This window comes from Lolium rigidum, chromosome 5 (assembly GCF_022539505.1).
Source record: "Lolium rigidum isolate FL_2022 chromosome 5, APGP_CSIRO_Lrig_0.1, whole genome shotgun sequence".
NCBI classification, from domain to species: domain Eukaryota; kingdom Viridiplantae; phylum Streptophyta; class Magnoliopsida; order Poales; family Poaceae; genus Lolium; species Lolium rigidum.
Window position 1 is genome coordinate 5,528,394 of NC_061512.1, and position 7,126 is coordinate 5,535,519.

The following is a 7,126-nucleotide window of genomic DNA, read 5'->3' on the forward strand; positions in this document are numbered from 1 at the left end:
TAAAGAAATAAAGGGACCATATCATCGCTTCGATGCAGCTGGGGTATGCCCCATTTAAAAAAAAAATCTTCCAAGCATGGACGAATGTTCCGATAACCTTCGGTCACCATGATTTCCCCGATAATATGTTCTACCAGGGTCCCATCCCGCCGGGGTAGTGTTATCTGTTATCGCCAACACTATCGTCCACAAGGTGCTGATCTACGGAGGGAGATCTTTTAGCATCATCACTACGAAAACACTGGAGAAGATGCAAGTAACGAGCTCCTACATCCGACCTATATCTCCAACCACTTCTGCGGTGTCATACGTAGTATAGCACAAAGACTAACAGATCATGCTCGCTTTCACCTACCATGACGGAGCGAACTTCAGAACTCCTTGGGGTTGTGGAATTCCGATGGTCTACGCCGCCCTCCTTGGGGCAGATCACTCAATTCACGGACATCCCAAACTACACTTATATGATGATCGATCAAGCTTTCCTGGCCCCAAGGGGTTGATCACCGTCAGTAAGAGCCTCACTCAAACACGCCGCCAAGTATGACCACCGCAGTTACAAAACAAGGTTGGGGTCGCAGTCAGTACAACCGTACATAAAGTGCTACGGATTTCACGACAAAAACAGACGGTCAGGACATTGAGACCATTTTGAAGAAAAAAAACTACAGTACTTCACGTAACACAAAAGAGAAAAACGGTTTAGCCAAAGGGCCGTATCGGACCTTGTTGTATTCCTTCAACTCACGGTGGCTTTAAAGCCAGGTTACAAGTGCATATATATGCTAGAACTAGCTAACCGATTTGACCTAGTAAATGGTTGAATGGTATCGATAATAAAACTAAAGCTAAAATTCGCATTGGTGTTTCAGCTATAATTTGATCGATATGGAACTGTTAAAATATTATTGTTTTTAATAGAAAAGATTCTACAACTTCTGCAGGTTATTCATATGGTTGCACACTGGCTTCAGCTATGATGTTTTCCATCCTGGAGGATCAGTGGGAGTGTGGATGCAACCTGGTACTGATGGTTGTACATGAAATGACACAATTGGCACAATTTGGTTTAGAGTGTATCCAGACGGCGATCCCATCAACGTAGTGACATAATGGATGCATTAGGTAGCCTGGCCTGGCCTCGCTTTAGCTTGCATCGGGCCAGCCATTTTCGGTCCGTTTGGTTACCTAGCCTTACCCGCGTTTTTGCTGGAACCGGTTCTCAAAACACCCTCGGGCCAGGCCCTTGAGGAACGCTTAGTTCGGCCGTTTCTAGTGAACCACCCCCGTTTCCGCAGAACTAGAGAACGTCACGTTCCCGCAGAGCCACCACGGGTGATGGTGCGAGCTCGCGCGGGACGGTGAAATCTCGGCAGGATGAATTCGGTCACCGCGCTTGAATTTTGGCCACCGTATATAGGGCTGGATCTCTCAACGGCAAATCCAAATCCACCATTTCCCACATTTCGAGCTCATCCACCCTTCCCGATCTAGCGACATGGCCGGCTCTTCCTCACCTGCACGATCGGTGAGGCTTGCGGCGGCGACGGTGACTGTGGCGGTGGCTACTGGCCACGGATGGTTGTCTCCTTCCTCTACGTCGATGACTTCGGTTGTGGTAAGTTTGTGCAAACCCCAGCCTTAGATCTAGATGTTTTGGGTACACAAGGGGGTCTGAAAGAATCCATTGTAGGATATTCCTTCGTCGTCGGTCGAGGTTGTGGAGGTTGTCCAGGTTGCATCTGACTCTACTACGGGGACGGTTGTCGCTGTTGCATCTGACTCTTCCACTGGGATGGTGGTGCTGCCTACATCTTTGCTAGGGTCCCCTTTTTCCCCGACCTCGGTGCTGCGTGTGGCTCTTTTGACTATAAGGCATCTTTTACTTTTCTCATTGTGCATGTGATACTAGTAGTTCATTGATGTGGTAGTGCTTAAGGATGTGGATGTGGTAACGGTAGTTCATTGATGTGGTAACGGTAGTTCATTGATGTGGTAGTGCTTAAGGATGTGGATGTGATACTCATAGTTCATTGATGTGGTAGTGCTTCCAGATGTGGATGTGGTACTGGTAGTTCATTGATCTGCTAGTGTTTGTCATGTAGGTGATCATACCATTGGGATCCCCTGATCTATCTGCTCCTACTGCCAATGCTCACCCATGTCTGATTTCAAGCAAACCTGACATGGTTTGGAAACCTGAGCTTTCAGAGTTTGTGCTCAGCCGGTTGGTTCAGCTCGTCCGTAGCATCGTCTATTTTAACATGGGATTCAAAGAGCAACAGATGAAGAAGGTAGCTGTTGATGTTCTTGCATTTGTTGGCATATATGTGACCACTCTTCAGCTCTACAACCACATCATAAACTGGAGGACCAAGTGGAGCGTCATACTGAAGATGAAAACCAATCGCATTCTGAAATAGAGCGAAGATGGTTGTCTTCTACGGTGCTGATGAAGAGACGACGGACGAGTACATTCAGGTAGGAAGCCTCATTGAGTTCCTTCATAGATCTGAAAGTATGTGAATGTCGTTCGCACTAGCAGTTGTTCTTTGTGGATTGCAGCGCTACCCGAGGCATCGTCACTACGTCGGGACCCTGATCACGAACTATGCTTATATGAAGACGATCTTCACGCCCTAGTTTGTCAGCATGGCGCATCTGTTCCAGCCTAACTTGCTGGTCAGGGAAATCGACTTCATTGCAGACAATGAAGAAGAGTATGACGAGTACCGTAAGCTGCAACCATCGGAGAGTACGAGCTGGCTTAGGACCTGGCTTTGCAAGCAGTTTCCTGCTTATTACTGCTTCTGCTTCCTTCGTCATTATCTGCTGATTTTGGGAGGTGATCTCGTATCCCTCAATTAGCTAGGACTTGCTTGAACCTGATCCCCGGCCTGTAATGATGAACTTGTTCGAGGTGGTATATACTAACACCTCATGCGATGAACCTGTGATGCATCACGAAATATAGTTGCTTTGCTCGTGATGCATCACCCAGTAGGGTAAGTATTTGATGTGTATTAACTGAATCTAGATGAATGTGTTGTTATTCAGTTATCGCATACTGGGTAACATCACCAATCTAAGGGAAGGGGTTACCACAACTCGCTGATATCTGCAACCAAACAGGGTGTGGGTTGCATGAGCAGGGAAGAAAGAAGGCTGTGCATGCACCCAAACAATGGGGAGTGGCTTCCCTCTCCGGTGCAGAAAAGGCCGCCAAGGCTACCAAACGATCAACGTTTGATGGCCCATGGCCCGTTCGCGACGCGCAGGTAAGCCCATCTCGCTGGCGCAGTGAGCCAGGAAATCGATGCAGGCTACCAAATGCGCCCAACAACTCTGGGGTGATGGGATGTAGCTCAATAGTAAACACCATGCACCATTTCTATCACTTCACCCCCGACTTTCTTAGCGGTAGCAATATCGCATTATGTGAACGGTTGTAACTCTTATTGGGAAAATGGCACACATATTGCCTATTCTGGATCTTCAACCGTGCCCCACGCCTTCCTCCACCTAATCCTAATCGCCACCATCTCCATCTCCTTCCTCGTCACCGCTGGAGGAGGTTGTTGGGTAAAGCCCACGAAATGGACGGGGGCGGCGGGGCCCTTCTCCATGGGCGGTGGCCCCTTCATATAGTGGAGGTGGGTGGGCAATGGGGTTTCTGTGGCGCTTTCATGCATATCTCTGGAGGAGATCTCGACGCATACATTGCTGGTGGGGCCCCCTCTGCGCCGGTAGTGATGCCCCTGTAGCTACGACTGGCGGCGTATGGGTTAGTGGCTATAGGAGTCAGGGAGGTTCCTACTGGCTGTGAAGGCTGCCTGGTAACATGGTAGTGCCGGTGTTGACGAGCTAGGTGGCCATGGTCGGGCATCATGGCATTGTAGCTCAGGTGATGCTGTCGGCATTGACCTTGCAGTTGGTGGCGATCTACCTAGCTGCATCTTAGGGAAGGCATGACTCCCGGTGAAGAGCCCAACTTCGATCGTGGCGGACGATGGTAGCGCCCTGCGCGTCGCTACCTTGTTGAAGGCATCGTTGCTGAAGCCTTCGTCTTTTCGCACGGGCTGCTCCGGGCGAAACCCTGGATCTGGGTCTCTTGGATCGGACGATGGTGACATGCGGCGTTATTCCACTCCCTCGGGGCATCTTTTTTTTTGGATTATATGTTGGTTGGAGTGGCTTTGAGGTGGAGCGGCGTGGTTCTTACGACATCGACGATGGTGGGTCTCGGTGGCGTGCTACCGCGAGTCTTGTCGGAGGAGGCGTGTTGAGGTGCACACATAGGGAGGAGGCGGCGCCTGTCTCCATGGTGGCATCATCGGCATGATCAGCTTAGTTTATGCAGATCTGGACCATAAAGATTGCTTGTTAGTTCGATGACGGTGACGACATCTATAATATGTACATGATGTGCCCGCTAAGAATATGCTAAACTTGCTTCGCCTAGAGGGAATGTTGGGGTAGGCGATATGTTCCCGGTCACTAGCTCATGGAGGAATTTTGTTGTTTTTCGAGAATAAGGCTTTGCTGACATGATTTTCACGCTTTCGGATATGTAGGTGTTGTGTGAAGGCTTCATGTATTTTGGTATATTCTTTTTGACCGTTATTTTTTGAATAAATTAACAAAGATGGTCATATACATATCTTCGATGCAATACTCGGGAGTCTCATCCTACATTTCAAAAAATATACATTACCTATCCATATAGGTCGAAAAGAACACTTCTAGAGGACGTTTTTTCTCCCGTAGATCTTGGAATTTTTTTTGCATATGCCATGGATTTGCAACTTATCATGATATTTGTTTATTTCTCGATAATCAAAATATATTTAAAAAATGAAGATATCAATTACGTTCAGCCTCTGCAACAATACCATATCCTAATGTTATGTAGTACAAATGACACAATCGAAAGAAGAAGGAGGTAAAAAAAGGAAAAATACTGCTATAGTGTTCCAGTCCTTATAGCGGCAACACAAACACCACCATGACAACACATGAGGTTCAATTTCTCCAAAAGCAATACCTCCAATAAGACAACAGTGCACAAGCGTCGTCGTTGCTTGATCAAAGATCTTACATTTTCACCCTAAAGAAAGTCACCGCTCTCAAAATAACGCATTTAACAAGGTCATTGCCAAATACAACCAATTAAGTCCAGACCTTGGATTTTCACCCTAAAAGGTAGGACATTGAACTTCCCCTATGTTGGTGCCCCCACTCGCATGATGTTTCTATAAAACCCAAAACACCAAACAAGTTCACCATCGACACAAAGCCTTGAACCACCAGCACTAGCCCTCAAAACTCGGCTTCCATGCCATTCTCCGTCCCTAACTTCACCATGGAACCACACAAATAAGTATCCATGATGACAATAGATATGAAAGCTTCACGCTGCTCCCTCCTGAAAACAGTTGGAAAAACATGGAAACGCAAGAACGAATCACATCCGATTCAGCAATCTCCAAGCATATAGTCTTCCAAGGGAGTTCGTCGGCAGAGCCTTTCGGAACTCGACACTCTTGTCAGATCTAGGAGGATAAGCATCCAATAGATCTTCTTATTGCCGTTATAGGAACCCTAGGACCGCCACCTTTATTCTTCAATGCGGACAAACATGCCCCAATGCCGCCATCCGCCACCGAACGCCGACGAAGGAGGTCTTGGTCATCAATACGACGACCTATTCTTAATAGAACCGATCTTATTTTCACTACAAGAGGAATTTCGTGCTTCTGCCGGATCCTCCCTATCTCCTGATCGAGCTTGTGTAGATAGATATTGCCTGGTAGGGCCGATAGTAGTACACTGTTTGGGATGGAGTCAGGGCATGCCTGCGAGGCTAAGGTGACATGTGTTTTGGATATTCCTCTCTTTGCTTGCCTATTCTCAATGTACTGTGGATTCCACTCCCAGGGGCTGGCATTAAATCAAGAAACTCGATTTCACTATGATATGACCACTGAACCCTTTGATGCAACATTTCTTGTTTCCAGAAGATCTCGGATGGTTTCTGAAGCTTCCATGATCTTGTAAAAGAAAGAAACCCCGCCTACTTTTTTTGTGTGTGGAAAAAGGTCTTTCAACCGAGATCCTAAAGTGCATACACACATGTCAAATTATAGAATAGATCTCGAGTAGAGACAAGAAGACAGCACGGTAAAGCGATCGAAATGGTAGAAATCTGACTTCATAAAAACAAGTTGAGCTATCGTTCCCTTCATTGACCTACTAACTCGTGATACAGCGCGCGTTTCTTCCTCAGAATCTCATTTCAAAAGGCATGAACCATCCCCTAACTTGGAAGGGGACATGAACAGAAGACACATGACCTTTCCATTATGAATCGCGATTGTATGGCCAACTATTTTGGGTAGAATGCTAGATGCCCGAGACCACGTTACTATTGTTTCTTTCTCCTCCTTCATCTTGACCTTTTCTCTTTTTATCCCATAAATGATTAGCTACAAAAGGATTCTTTTTTTTTTATCGCGAACGTGTCACAGCTGATTACTCATTTTTTTTTTCATTTTCAAGAGTGGCATTCGAGGAGCAGGTCGAATAGTCAAAGAAGGGGATGGCTAATTCCAGGAATAGAGTAGCATTCTCAAGCACTACCCTCAGTTGCAGCCTCAGCCAGCTCCTCAACTCTCAAGCGGCTTCCTCTCTCTCCGTTGATGTTGCCCGACCCTTTTGCCATAGATATACTGGATGAAGCTCCTGCGCAGTAACCTAAATCAATGGAGAAGGAAAAAAAGGAATATGAATATGAAAAAAACTTTCTTGTTAAAGTACAATCTGAGGAGTGATGTCGTATTCAAAACATTTTAAACCAATATACTATTGGGATCCGCGTGTACAGGCTATGGAGTAACTGTGACTCATTTTTTTCCTAATATCCTTTTCTTGAATAATCCATTCAGTGGTTGGGAACACAGCTTCACTAATTCCATTTTCAGCTTATACTTATGGTTTCCCCCCACGGTGGTCGGACTATCGTCCTCTCCCCTCCCCCCTTCCCCGAACTACTGACTTGACTTCCCCCTGCCCCCAATCATGGGGGTTCTAAGACAGATATGAAATTTCGATTCCATTTTTATTAATA